Source organism: Solanum pennellii, chromosome 8 (assembly GCF_001406875.1).
Source record: "Solanum pennellii chromosome 8, SPENNV200".
Taxonomy (NCBI): domain Eukaryota; kingdom Viridiplantae; phylum Streptophyta; class Magnoliopsida; order Solanales; family Solanaceae; genus Solanum; species Solanum pennellii.
The window spans coordinates 49,735,403-49,750,749 of NC_028644.1; the positions used below are offsets into that span (position 1 = coordinate 49,735,403).

Below are 15,347 nucleotides of genomic sequence, written 5' to 3' on the forward strand. Positions count from 1 at the left end.
CCCAATATAGATTGTTTTGGAATCATAACTGCAACGGAAATTACAGAGTGAAGGAAGCTTACAAAAAGTTCAACTCTTTAACCCATCAGGTTACTAGCTAGCCACTGAAACTTATCCGGAAAGTTAAAATGCCTCCCAAAATGTCCTGATTCACTTGGCTACTGGCTAAGCAAGCTGTCTTGACTCAGGAGAACCTCAGGAAAAAAGGGTATCCAACTGAGTCCTAGGTGTTTCCTGTGTGGAGAAGAGGTTGAAACAGTAAACCACCTCTTTCTTCACTGTAGGATCACTTATATTTGGTGGATAATTTTCATCAACTCGAAGGACCTACTTTGGGTGATGCCAAGAAATATTGTCCAGGCCCTAAAGATATGGAGTAGCTTTTCCTACATTTCTGGTCATAAATAAAGATGGAAGACCATCCCCACCTATATCTGGTGGTCTGTGTGGAAAGACAGGAACCTCAGATGCTTCCAGAACAAAAGTAATACCATCCAGAAGATGAAGATGAATTGCTTTGTTTTATTTCACTTTTGGTATAAACAGGAGTATATGGAAGATCTACAATCAGTAATGAATGCTTTAAGCACCTTGTAATTTTTGTTTATTTAGGAATGAAGATCTTCCTGATACTCATTTGTAATTAGTAAACCTGTAACAAGTTGTGGCAGGTTTGATTTTTTGGAATATAATACAAGACAGTTACATTCTAAAAAAAAAAGGATATTATTGCTCAATCGAAGAAATACTGATGTGGTGTGGACTCATCAAGTCAAGTTACAATACAAAGCACTCTATTGTGCTTAGTTCAAGCAAACCATTGAAAGGGTATCATTGCTCAATTCAAGGCTATCCATGAGACCTCCTAACTCAAGATATCAAGCATGTCTTGCCATACCAAGTCAAGCTATTCATGAGGGTATCTCATACCACTACTTTAAGCTATCTTAGTTCAACATGCTTTGATTCATTTTAGGTGAGAAAATCTGTCAACCTAGAATCATTCTACGTGAGAAAACCATTCACATTAATATTCATATGTGTTCATGAAAAGGTCCTTTCAATCAATACAACATCTATATCATAATCAGTGACACTTTACTCTCAAAGTGTCTTTAATACATTTACATTATATTTCACAAAAACATGCATAATATCATGCTTACTCTATCAAGGTTCTAAACCTACTTTCAATCTCCACATCTAGAAGTCATACACTAGATAGGGATCTCAGGAAAGCTTTTATATATTCATAATATAGATCAAGTAGGTAAATTCTTCCACAACAACCATATCTACAATTCAACATTCATCATATAGCCATATACAACATGGGTTACCTTGGGGTCACTTGTGGCTCTAAGTTTCGTGTTAAGGTTAGGGGGTAATCTTTGATCGTGATAAACTAGTCGGGACCTTATGGCACAGTTAATTTTGTGATTTCGCACACATGTCCCATGGTCCTATTTTGACTAATCTTTATATAGCGAATTCGGTATCATTTCACTCATAGTGACATTTATATTTCTAATATGATAATGTGACATCGTTCAAAGGATTCTTGGAAGGGGAAAAGCTCTTAAATAAAGGTTCAAGTGTGATTTGGGTCTCGAGGTTGGTTGTGGTTTCTCCCTTTTAGACTTGGCTCAGTTAGATTCTATATAAATTTAGTAGTATTGATCGTTAGGAAGGTTTTTTAGGATGAGATTCTATGTTTGTATGATCCTTAGTTGCATCTTGGCCTTCTCGAGTTATTAACTTAGCTTTTTAGCCTTGAAATCTTAGATTATGATTAGTTGTAGTCTTGGTTACCTTTATAGGATCCTTAGAATTATTCTTGGTGGCTTAAAACTTAAGCTAACATGTGTTAAATGATTTGGTATGTTTGTGCGTATTTTGTTTTACTTTGAGTTTTACTCTATCATTATGCCTGAGGCCTTGGATTGGTTGGAATTCCATGTTAGTATGAATATACTGCAACGACTATCTACCCAATTATTTTTGTGGTATGATTGAATTTGAAATTGATTTGTTATGTTTGGGTGCATTCATGTGCACAACATCTACTGTTGGCATGCTTTAAACAAATATGAAAGAATGGTGTAACTAAGATATTTAAATGACTTTATCACAAGTTTTACTTGTTTTATACTCCAAGGGTGTGTTATTGATTTTTATTTAAAGAAACTTGAAATTTTGAAAGGAAATGTAATTTTGAAAGGAAAAGTAATTTTTTGTGAGGCTTTTGTTTCAAAAATGGACTTATTTTAACTCATCCATTTACTTTTATTGATTAGCTTAAGGAGATATCCCAAGCAGCCCAAGGAGATATATAAGATTATATTTATTGCATTTCATCAGTAGTCAAGTCCCAGGGATTATATAGAGAGGCTCGAGGAACTTTGTCGGGCTTCTACTTTTATGCATTGGCTATATTCGTAGTGCATCATCTTGTTTTATCAACTTGGTTGTGATTTTTTTGTATTGGTTTTCAACTTCTAATTATTAGTATGTTCACTATCATTAGTGGTTTGTATAGCTCTCTTTACTTGTTAACTTGTAGTGTTAGCACTATCGTGTCTCTCTTATTTATATAGTTTCTATCTGAGCTCGATCGACCTAATATGTCTATTAAGTACCCGTATTTTGACTCTAATATTAAACTTCTACATATTCGTCTGATGCAACACCTTGTAGGAGCCAACCTCGCTAAGTTTGGATCTCCCACGACCGTCGTTGATTTGACCTATGGTGAACTCTTTGCTTCAAGAGATTGCTACTTTCCTTTTTTTATACTTGCTATGTATGTTGTCTTTTGATTATAGAAATTTGATGTACATAGTCTTTTCATTGCTTAGACACTCTTATACAGGTGACACCAGGTTCGGAGTTGATACTTGATGTATATAGTCTATTACTGCATTATGGAGTTCAAAATGAACATTTTTGTCCTTACTTTTTTTTTATGTCTAGCTAAAAGTTGTTCAAATCGGAGACTTTCCTCTACCATTATTTTTGTCGTTGGAGTTGAGGTCTATATGACATCTCGAATTGGTGCATTAAGATCACGTTTATCCTCAATTATCACGTTGTGCAGTATAATACATGTAGACATTATATTATTTAGCACTTTCTTTCTCCAAAAATGTGACAGTCCTACAATAATTGCAAAACTTCGAATGCACGTCCAACATATTTTCGACGCGATTCCTTTTTTACGCGAATTAATTTTTATGTTGTTTATTGTATTTTATCTTGTATTTAAATATTATGTTATGTATTCTATTGTTTTTTGTATTTAAATTAAATTTTTCATTTTACAATTATAATTTTGTGTAATCTTTATAATGAAAATTAATAATAAAATAAAATTTTATTATTGATGAAAATTAGGGAAAGAATATATTACTTATGTGAAATTAAAGTAGTATATATTAAATAATATATTTTTAAAATACTAGATATAACATTTAAAAATATTATGAACATTAAATATTTAATTAATAAAACTATATGTAAAATAATATGTTAATTAAAAAGTAATGAAATATTAATAAAATATTAAAAAAGTGAAATAGAGAGTTTGAATAGTACTTTTCAACTCTCTAAATTTGAAGAATAAAGAGTGATTTGGAGTGTCCATGCTCTATTTTACTCTCCATACATAGAGAATGGAGAGTAAAATAGAGATGGATTGGAGATGGTGTAAAGACTCTAATATTGATTGTTTAAACAAAATTGAATTATTATTATTTGACTCAAAAAAAGGAAATTATGCCAATAAAAGTGGACGGAGGTAGTATATAACAATTGTGAGGTATCTAATAATACTCACTTCACTCCAAACCTTAGTGGATCACTAGTTATGTTTTTTTGTCAAATTCAATTACCAGTCTTAAAAAATGGTTATAGAAATATTTTGCTATATAGTTATCATTGTGACAAACAAGATACATGAGGTGAGTTTGAAGAAGCTTTTCCTTCAACATTATTACAAGTAGCAAAAATCTTTTTTCCAGGCTCAACTGAAGTTATGTATATATTCTCCAACTCAACATTAGTGCAAGTTGTGCTATTACTACATTTCATCTTTATTGCTCGCTTGCTGCTTGTAGTTCCATATATTTTTTTGTATGTTACATTGCTCACTTTAACTGCACTTACCTGTTCAAACATTTTTAAAACAAAAAATAACTTTCAAATTTCTATCTTCTCTAGAAAATTTTAAAAATAAAACGATACTATATTTTATTTTATTTTCACCTGAGGTTGACATGAATGGCCACCATTGCACTAATTTTGATCAATAATGATTGGGTTTTCCACATTTTGAGGTTAATATTCTCAAAATGTATAGACCTAGCATATCCAGAACCACCCTATGAACACATAAGAAGAGATATTTTAGAGAAAAAAACAATATATGCATATAATTATTTTTTTAAAAACAAATACCACACTAACATGTGTAAAATGAAATGTGATACTTTTAGTTACCTGCCATGTCTTAATTCTTACACCATTTTGGGTATCCTCTAAGTGGAAATTTGTAATAAACATTTTCCACATTAGCAAATGTATTATTTTGACCTAAACTTCCAATACTACATACAATTACAAAATTGTATTAGTTAATAAACTGAGTTTTCTATTTAGAATTAAATAAAATAGTAAAATGTTCATGTTCTACCTTATACCATGACCTGGTCCACATCGAATACCAGTAATATTGATATCAGAGCATCCAGTATTGATGCCAATGCAGTCATCACCTTCTTTGTAAGCTCATTAATTTTCGCGTAAGAAATCAAACATTATATACAATTAATATAAAACAATTAATTTCAATAGAGAAAAATTAAAACATTATATGCAAGCTAGTTTACCTGTTTGAATAATGGAGTCTATAATTTGAACTTGGCTAGAGAAAAATATATCGATACCATCGGTATTGCGACTATAATTTGGTGCACTTATATGAATATTTGAGATCGTTACTCCCTTGTTATAAGTAAGAATTATATGGTCCCTTGAACTATTCACTAGCTTTATTCCATTCAATCGAAGTCCATTACAGTAATTAAATTGAACAACCTACAAAAAGGAACAGATGTGCAAAACCAAGTATTAAATCAAATTTATTTTATTATTAAAGGATAGATAACTTCCAAATTAGATTCATTTTAACAAATTTGAAAGAAGAGAGAAAAAGAAAATCAAGTAGTGATTCGTACTAGACGCATGCAGCCCTGTATTTCACTATAAGAAATTAGCTTTGATTTAAATAACAAAAAATTCATACTAATCTCATTTAGTGATGAATAACATGAAAATTCAATGAGTTAGGAGCTATTTCGCGACCAACTACTGATAAAATTGAATAGTTGATTTCATGTTTCTGGAAGTGAATTTGATAACCATGTTATTTAATTGAATAGAAAGTGATTGCATGCATTATATGAAACTACATACCGTTGGTTTAGTGCAAGTTCCGTTGACCTGAAATGAATAATCTTACATGTAAGTATATTTATGAAAGAAATTAAAACACGGTTTGAAATTGTTTTAGCTTGTGGCACGCACCCTGGTACGGCTAGGAATATCCCACCATCGCTGACCATTGCCATTGATAGTACCAGAACCATTAATAAAAAGACCAGCAACTCCTGTAAAATAAATCCAACATACATTTTCACAACCTTTCCATGCCACTGGGTCCTTGGGTGCTACAATGGATCCTAATAACTGCAAACCATAAGCTTAAACTAATAAAAAACTTTCATTCATATAATCAGGACACTAATTACGTTCCACAAAAACAGTTTTTAGCAGCAATAAATACAATTAAAATAATGTTGAAGCAGCTTATAACTTACTTGTAGATGAATATTGGCTGACTTACAAGGCCCTTGAAATGTTATAGGCCCTACTAGAAATGATCATTCACTTGGTATAAGTATTGATGGATTTTCATCGCTACACGCAGCTCTCCAAACTAGTTTGAATGCCTATAATCGATCATGGAATCACAAGTCATAAAACATTGATCAATGTATAGAATTTGGGAATTCGTTTTGCACAGTATTTCCAAGCATATGAGGAATCAAATTACTTGAGTGTCATCGTGCACTCCATCTCCAAAAGCGCCATAACGTGTTACAACAAAAATACCAGCAACACTTCTTTCAATAAGAAATGTAGTAATACAAATCAGAAAGATGAGTGCTTGACCCTGCATAAACAAAAACTATATAATTATCATCGTAACAACTATTAGGGTTGGTGAAACAAGTCAAACATTACAAGAATTCAAAAAAAAAAAATCCATAGCATGTAGCTCAATTAGTTAGTTATATGAATTTTTACTTTTTTAGTGAGGATTGAGTCTCCGCTTTATAATCTCCTTTCCAATTTGGGTGATTATTCGATATTTCGATTTAATTTTGATTTTTCTTTTTATTTCAATCTTCTAATTTTCAATTACAGAGTTCGATTGAAATTGATTTTTTTTTTCTGCTTAATAGGCTTTTTGAAGTTTTATGTTTTATGACTTTTTTGTCAGATTTTTCAGCCTAATGGGCTAAAAAGCTTTACAAAACCTACAAGAATTCAAATTACATTAGTACCCCAATCACACCAAATTTTTGGTTAACCTAATACTAATGTATAAATTTTGGTTAAATCAAATTATCGAACTACTTACCAAAAACCAAACAGTAACACCAAAGTTACAAAAAGCTATGAATTGATACCGGAATGAAAGCCAAACACAAATCAATTCAATTCGGTTGAGTATTTTGATTTTAAAAATAAATTATGAAAGAAAAAACTTATTATGTTTAGAAATAAAAACCCATAACTAGTGTATAATAAGGAGTCGAGAAGATATAGAATTTTGAACTTCTAGTCAAAAATTCTCTGTATACTAGATCATATGTATTCACACATAAAAAGTTTTAAAAAATCAGTCCTTTTCTATTTATTTTTTAATTTATACAACTGACATGTTCCTTTGAGAAAATTCGATAAAATTGAAAGATACACTAAAGATTAGCATGATGCACAAATCAAGATATATGACTGACATAATATATCATTTTCACCTTGAATGAGATGGAAAAAGAAGATGGGCTACAATAATTGCTTAGTTAATGTTCCAAATTAAGAAGTGTTTGACCATAAATATTTTTGAACATACCAAAATTGACTTTAAAGCTTAATTTTGAAAATTCCACAACTCAAAATTGTTTGAAAAAAATGAAGATCTCCAACAACAATTTCCATCCCCCAAAACACCCGTTCCGATAATCTCAACTTTTCTGAATTTATGAACAAATAATGTAATCAACCCAAACGGAGAACAAAAATGATACTCCATCTCTTTAATAATGCTTATTTATTATTAATTTTACACATTTTTAATAAACTATAAATGTAAAGATAATTTTATAAAAAAATAATTCTTTCTATTTCAATTTATGTGGTATTTTTCATTTTCAATTTAAATTTGACCAAACGCATTGAATATTTAATTTTTTTTTAAAATGAAATTTATATATTTATAAACTACTTAAAAAATATTATACGTCATATTAATTAACAAGTCAAAATTATTAAAAAAATATATAGAAGATTTATAATAAAAAATAAATATATTTAAATTTTAGAATTGGGACAGAGAATAACAGGGAAACAACAACGATTACTAGTAAGGGCAACTAAAAAGTAATATTAAAATTATTCAATCATTTCATGAAGTTAGCAAGTATTATCGTGGATTTTTCAAAAAATATATATAATAAACAACCATTGTTGATTGGAAAAAATTTCAATATCCATTAAGCTAATTAAAAACTGAACAATCAAATCTGAAAGAGCTGAAGAATACGAACCTCCATAGTTGATTACAGGAACTGGACTCGGACAGGAGCCCGTGGGCGAACGATCGAAGGAATTAAATTGTAGAAACAGTTTGGATGTGTGAATTATGGTGGTGCCGGTGAATCAGATAGCCACTATGAATTTTGTTAGGCGGTGAAGTAAGTAAATTTATGAAGCAAACAATTGCCGGTCTGAAGTCACTCTTGTACAGAGGCCGAAATCAGTGGCCCTCTAAATTCTTAACTCCCCAATTTCACTAAATATATTAGAAAATAAAGGAAACAAGAAATGACTCTCTTCCATTTCTATTTAAAACAAAAATTGTCAACATTCAAAATGCAATAAGTGTTTTTTATTTGCAACTGGTTTCTAAAGTTGTTAATATAGGTTAAATTTGTTGGGTTGACTTGGCTTAATCCTAAATTTGATATGGTTGTTATAATATTTGAAGCTCAATTAAGAAACAAGTTTTTTTAATCTGACCAGAATAAATTTGTCGATTTGTTGAGATTATGAAATATGGATAGAGTTGACATGTGGGTCAAATAAATATTAATTAAAAATAAAAATAAAATAGAGTATTACCAATAAGAAGAGTCTAAACACAAAAAAAATTTGATGTTTTGAAATATTATAATTTAAATACAAATTATATTTATAAAATTTGTATTACATAAAATAAAAATTTCCTAAAATTTCTAGGAGTTGCTACATAGGTCGTAGCCCATGAAATATTGTCATAATTTTTAGTGTTTTATTACGATCATTGAAAAATAATCATGTTTTTATTTTTATTTAGTTATTTATGCTTTCAACTTGAAATCAAACTAAATTAAATATTATAATGATAATTTTATCTGTGAATTTGATTAAGAGGTAGTAACATGACCCACGTACTTGTGGGTTGGACCTATCATTTCCTGGCTCATACAAAAAATAGGCTAGCCCTGTCTGATCGGTCAAATTTCAAAGTCTTATGGGTTAGTCCGGATGGGGTGAGTCAACTCATGTTGACAACTTTATGGTGGTTTCATATGTATTTTATCATTTTCAATTTTGTCGTCAAGATTATTTTTCAATGGTACCCACAATTTCTTCTAAGGTCTCTTTTGAACATGTATCATTTTCGCCCATCCAATAAGTTATTAACGTCTATTTTATTGTGGTAATCATGATCATTAATCATGACCTCAAGTTTATTAAAGACGTTTTCAGGAGTGGTTCATTAAATAAATTCTCTGAAATATCATCTCCAAACGAATTTTGTTATGTCAAAACTCTCTTTAAATTAATAAATATTAATTTATTGATTGAATTATACCTTTATAAAATAATTATATTTCATAATTCACTTATATTAATTTAGTGAGATTTTATCATATAATGTACTAACCAAATACAACTACAACTTTACATAAATTCAAATAAATGAAAATATATGGAATAAAGTAGGGCGTTGAATGGAAAAAGCTGAAGATAATTAATTGCATTTTTTCATAATCCGTACTAACTACTTAATTAAGTAGGTGTATTGATGTTTCTCATGATGTGGGGTTGTTGGGTTTTATTGTATGTTTTGAAAAAGTTTATGAAAATTTAGTAGTGCTTATATTATATTTTTAACAAATGCTTTCTCTTATATTAGAAAGAGCTTAATCAACATGTCTGTTTCATCTCCATACAGTTCTATTTTTTTTTCACGTGTCTGTGTGGTCATCCAATTTTTCTTATACGTAGCTTCCATTCTTGAGCTTTATCCCTATAAGCTTTCACGGAGATCTCTACAGATAAAGTCCAACTGCAACCCAGATAGAACAACCCCTCCATGTAATACTCTTAAGCTGTGCAAATCAAAATTGTCAGAGCTGGCTTTTACAAGGCATGCATAAGTGAAGTTATCAGGCATTATTTCAGAATGAAGCACATTATTAAACACCGAAAATGCATTTCTAAATTTGTGGGCTCTAGCATAACCTCGAATTAAGGAGTTCCAGAGGTAAATGGTTCGGTGAGGAGTTTTATCAAACAGTTTGTGTGCAGAGATGACGTCGTTGTTTAGAGCATTAAGGTACTTTTTTTCCCTTGGTTTTTTTTTTCTGTTTGTTCTCAATTTTTTCATTGAATTGTGTTTGTGCATATAGATGAGAGTTCCTACTTACTTATCTGTCAACTCTAATTTTTTGGTTCATGAAATTTTGATTTTTATGTTGGTAAGAACTTAAATTAGGGCAAACATTGAGATAAAAATCACCCTGTTGTTGTTGTAGATTGCACAAATTGAAGTTAAGGGCAGCTACAATTACCTTTACCGGAATTTCAGTTACAGGTATGTCTGTCGAACCATGCATCTGTTTTATCAATCTTTATTGAGTTTTGTAGAAAATTGTTTGGTTAATTATCATTATTTTAATGTGTCGCTGTGAACTTATTTTACTCTGTGCACGGTATAAGAAACAAATAATTTCTCCAGTATTAGAGATGTTGAGTCTTGACTATGTTAAAGTGTTAAAAGTTAAAAATCTTGGAGAAAATTGTTATTTTAACTCGTGTCTGACTCTCTAAAGCTCAAGTTCTATCTTTAGTTTCATTTTAGTTAATTCTGGTCATATGTATTAAAAAATGTGGAAGTTATTCCAATCTATTGAATGAAGATGATTAAAATCAATAACCTTAAAGACTATTCTTGTGCCTTGGATTGCAGTAGAGTATCATGACACTGCCATTAGCATGGCTTCAACCTCTAGCTTTTGTGGCTGAGTAGTAGTTTCAACTACTTTTGACCTATTTGGTAGCTATTGGATATCTCTTATGGAATCAGCAAAATTGATTTCATTTGTTTTCGTCCAATCATATTTTTTCAACCTTCAGATTTCTGAAAAAGGAATATTGATCTTTATAGGAAGTGCAATGTATTGTTAAAATGGAATGCAACAATGAGTATTCCATGCGATAAAAGATTAGTTAAAAGGAAAGTTTTCAGAAGTCAAAAGAAGAGACTTATGCACTTCAATAACACTTTAAGAGGCTAAAAGGATAATACAAAATTAAATAGGTTCCCATTAGATGATATCATTTCCTTTTCTCCTAAAACAGCAACAATCAAGTGTAATACTATTAGTGGGGTTTAGGGAGGGTGTAGTGTATTCAAACTTTACCCCTATCCTTCATCTTATCGATACCATTTCAACATACCTCAAGTTTTTCACTATCTTCCATATGGATTGGCATTACATAACCATTGAGTTTTTCAATTTGATGCTAATCAAATAATATACCATCTGTCTTCACACTACTACTAAATGAAGGAGGGATTACGCTTGTGTGGAGAAAGTGCGCATCCTTGGCAACAATAATCAAAATTCCCGATCTGTTTGACCATGTCTTGGAGTAGTTCCGCAAGTAAATATGATGTTATTTCCAAGCTCAGCATGTATTCCCTATAGTTATTGGTCGTATTGAAATAAATAAAATCAACAACTCAAAAAGAGTTGGTCTAAACATTTTGTTGTGCAAATGTCAGCCAACAAACCAAGCAATAAACATACAATCTATATCTCGACAAATCAATGAAATGCTAACATAGATTGCTTCATCAAACCATAGCTATTGCATTTCACTTTGTTATAAAATTTCAGAACAGAAGCTTGGATAAATAGATAGAAAGAAACTACCTAGAAGATTACAATACTCTATATTTGTACTGACTAGCTAATAAACAGTGTAATACACGAAAAAATTATTGTGTTTCTTCTCCTTTAATTCCCTTTCCGCGCACAATATTTTAAAATAAAAAGCGTAAAAAGAACGTATTCATCAACAATGATACACTAATCACTAATCAGTTATCTGAAAATTTCGCAATCAGCAGAACTGAAGATAAATCTTGATTACTCTTTATTAGGGAGCTTGTAAATATATAGTAGATTTTCAAATTGTAGTCTTTTCTATGATATTTGATCTCGACGATGTGGACTAAGAATGATTATCTAACAACTAGCTCGTTTAGAGAATTGTGTATGTAGTGATAATACAGGGTAAATTTCCAAAGGATTAAGACGAGGTGGAATCAAACAGGCTCAACTGGAAAAGAGCATCCACATTGTATTGGCAAAAGATCTCTTCAGTCTTAGAATCATAAGCACACAAAGCCATCAGTTTTGGGGAGAAACTTAAGAAGAAAGGTTGAAAACTTACCAATTTGAGTTGTAGGGTGATCTGATTCTTTTTTCCTTCATTTAAAATATGAAAAACCAATTTTCATGGAAGAAAGCAATATATACTCTTTATAATATCCACTGGGAAGTGCTTTAGTGTGTTTCTTTTAATAATACTAGGATGAAGCTTTTACTTTATTTTTTTTATTCTTTTGATTTTTTGTTTTGTGTTCTATAATCTAAGTTCCCATTGCATGAGACTCATTTGAGGAAAGTATTTACAGGTAAGAGCTTTTTCTACTACTTTTTTAGTGTTACTTTTATTGTCATTGTCACTGCTACTGCTACATGGGATTACAATTATCACTTGTTCTCTTTCTTTTTCTCCTTGTCCAAGTTCAATTTATAAAGTTTAGCACCATCTAAAAGGAGAAAAAAAAAAGAGATAACAAGAAAATAACTTTTAAGTTGATATGTGAATTATTTTTTGATACTTAGTGAATTGTTGAATTTGAGGGATGCTACAAAACAGAAGTTGAAATAACATTACCAAGGACAACGTATACTTGAGGTTTATATTCTAATGTAACCAATGTGATGTTGACCTCTTCAAGTTATAATCGACAAAACTTGCTTAGAGCTTGTTTAATATTATTGCTTGTTCTTTAGATATTATTAATACATAACAGTGGTAATGTCTTATTTTAGTACCTAAATTCTTATATATAAGACATTTTCATTTATTTACTTAAGTGTTGATCCAAATTGTTTTTCTTAAGAAGATTTTGTGAGGAATGAATTATTAGACTGTACTGATTGTTGAAAAGACGGGTACATCATTGCAAACTTGTAGTTGTCGTGGTATTAGCTTCATTGGTTCTTCTATTTATTAGTTTTTCGATAAGAACTATATGTTGAACTCATTTACTTTTGAACACTTACGGTGTCACCTGCTAAGCTGATCACATTTTTCTTCGTCTTTATTTACATGTTGAATGTATTCTTTAGTTTTAACTTGCCCCTTTTATCTTTCGATCAACTTGCTTGTTCTTTTACATATGCTTTCCTTTATATACTAGAATTTCTGTGTATCTTATATTTTTACAAATACCAACTTCCTACCTTGTTTATATAACAGGGCAAGTTGGAGATCACAATTAAGACTGCATCCTGGCTGACCTTCAATTTAATTTATTGCATTGTGTTATTATGTAAATAGAATATTTATAGAAATCTTTAAATCTGTGGATCTAACTTTAAATACATTGTTCACTTTTCAATTAGTATATGTTTTTCTTAAATAAAACACTCTATAGAATCATTTGGTGTGAGTATAATGTATAATAATTTCAGGACAAAATGTTCGAATTATTTTATTTTATGTTTAGTTGGGAATATTAGGTAGTCGCTGACTTATTAATTGCAGATTTCTTTTGTCATAGTTATGAAATATATAATAATTTATTTTAGGATAATTTATTTCGAAATTTAATTATTTTAGATAACTTATTCTCAACAAAAACAATTCTAACTAAATCTCCATTATGTTGAGCTCATGTTGGGCCCGTGCTTGCACGGGCTAATCTCTACCTAGTATTTAAATAAAGTGAGATGTTTGGTCAATTTTTTGGTATAAACAATTTATTTTTTTTAATATTATATATATGTAGAATGAAATTGTAATTAAAATTCCAAAGTCACCTAAAAAATTTATTTTTTACCGTTTTACTTTAATGCAAGCAAGATACGATGTCAAAGCACTGTCCTATGCAATTAAAAAAATACTCCTAATTAATATTAGAACAATTTATTGAAAAAAATGATTAAGGCTTAATTAAATATTTAAAAGATCAAAATATAAATTTGAAGAACTAAAGTCAGTAAACGACGAAGATGAAAAATAAGAACACGTGAATTGGCCTGCATAAACTTGATTTATCATCTTTTGTGAATCGATAAATATATTTTAATTTTAGTCATAGCTTCAATATGGACTTCGGACACCAAATGAAAAATAAAAAAAAATATAGTATATATTTTAATTTTATCTTGAAATCAATACACAATGTTTAAAATTTTAATGACTATAATATTAGGGAATGCTGAATAAATTCTGCCTAAAATATAGGAATCAAATACCAACACTGTAGTTAGTTAAAAAGATGACCAAATATATAAATAAATTTCTAAACAGAAAAATCTTATTTTGTATAAGTAGTACTAGTTATATGAGGGGATATTTTATTATTATTATATTTTGTTTGTGGGACTCGTACTTTATTTTCTTCTTCACCTTTTGTTTCTCTTTCCTACTCTCTTTTTCTTTGCTCGTTTTTTGTAGATTTTTTTAAAGTCCTATTTGAAATGTCCAATTTGATTACTATCTTAATCTGTTCGAATAAAAATAATAAGATTTTTTTAATTTATTTTAGCAGAAATTTCTTTACAAATTACAATTTTTATTAATTAATATTATAGGTATGAGTATAAAAATTAAAGTTAATTCTTCGGAAGATAATTAATTGACCACTAAAATTATTTTTTTATTTTTCCTCCCATTTCATTTATTGTACTTAAAAAAAATTTACCTTTATATTTCATTATTTTTTTACTTAATTTTGACCCATTAAAACATAAATATTTATTTATCTATAAAATAATTATCATCTTATTTGAAAGTTGATTTTGACCATTCATTTCATATCTTAAAACATCAAGAATAAAGAAAATTCAAAAAGGAAAATTTTGAACAAATAAAACACAATTAATATTAGCAATAATATATTATCGTATTGATGCCAAGCAAATAAAGAATTTAACAAATATAAAAAGAATAAAAGATAATTGGGTCTTAATATGATTAACATATTATTATAAATATTAACTATTTTAACTATTTAGATATATTAAGTGGTTATAAAATAAACAAAAAATAAATTTAAGAATTAGGAATTGAGTAATTAAGATTGAAACCCAAAAAATAAACTATGGCCAAAATTCAAACAGTACAAATTAGATTGTGGGTGTGTTTGGTATGAAGGAAAATGTTTTCCATGGAAAATGTTTTCCTAGAAAATGTTTTCCTGGAAAACAAGTAGATTTTGGACTTATTTTCTCATGTTTGGTTGGTGAGTAGAAAATATTTTTCGGAAATGATTTTTAGTGTTTGATTTATGAATGAAAAATATTTTTGAGGAATATTTTTTATTTTTACTAGAATACAAAATAATTTATGAAATTGAAAATATTTTTTAAAAATAATTTTTTTTGTATGGTGGTGATAAGGGGTGGGGGTAGTGGTGGTGGTGGTGG

The 15,347-nt window shown here is 29.4% G+C and overlaps 1 pseudogene; it reads right to left on the reverse strand.

Moving 5' to 3' along the window:
- Positions 1–3,867: 3,867 nt before the first annotated feature.
- LOC107027967 lies at positions 3,868–6,238 on the reverse strand (annotated as a pseudogene).
- Positions 6,239–15,347: the final 9,109 nt, after the last annotated feature.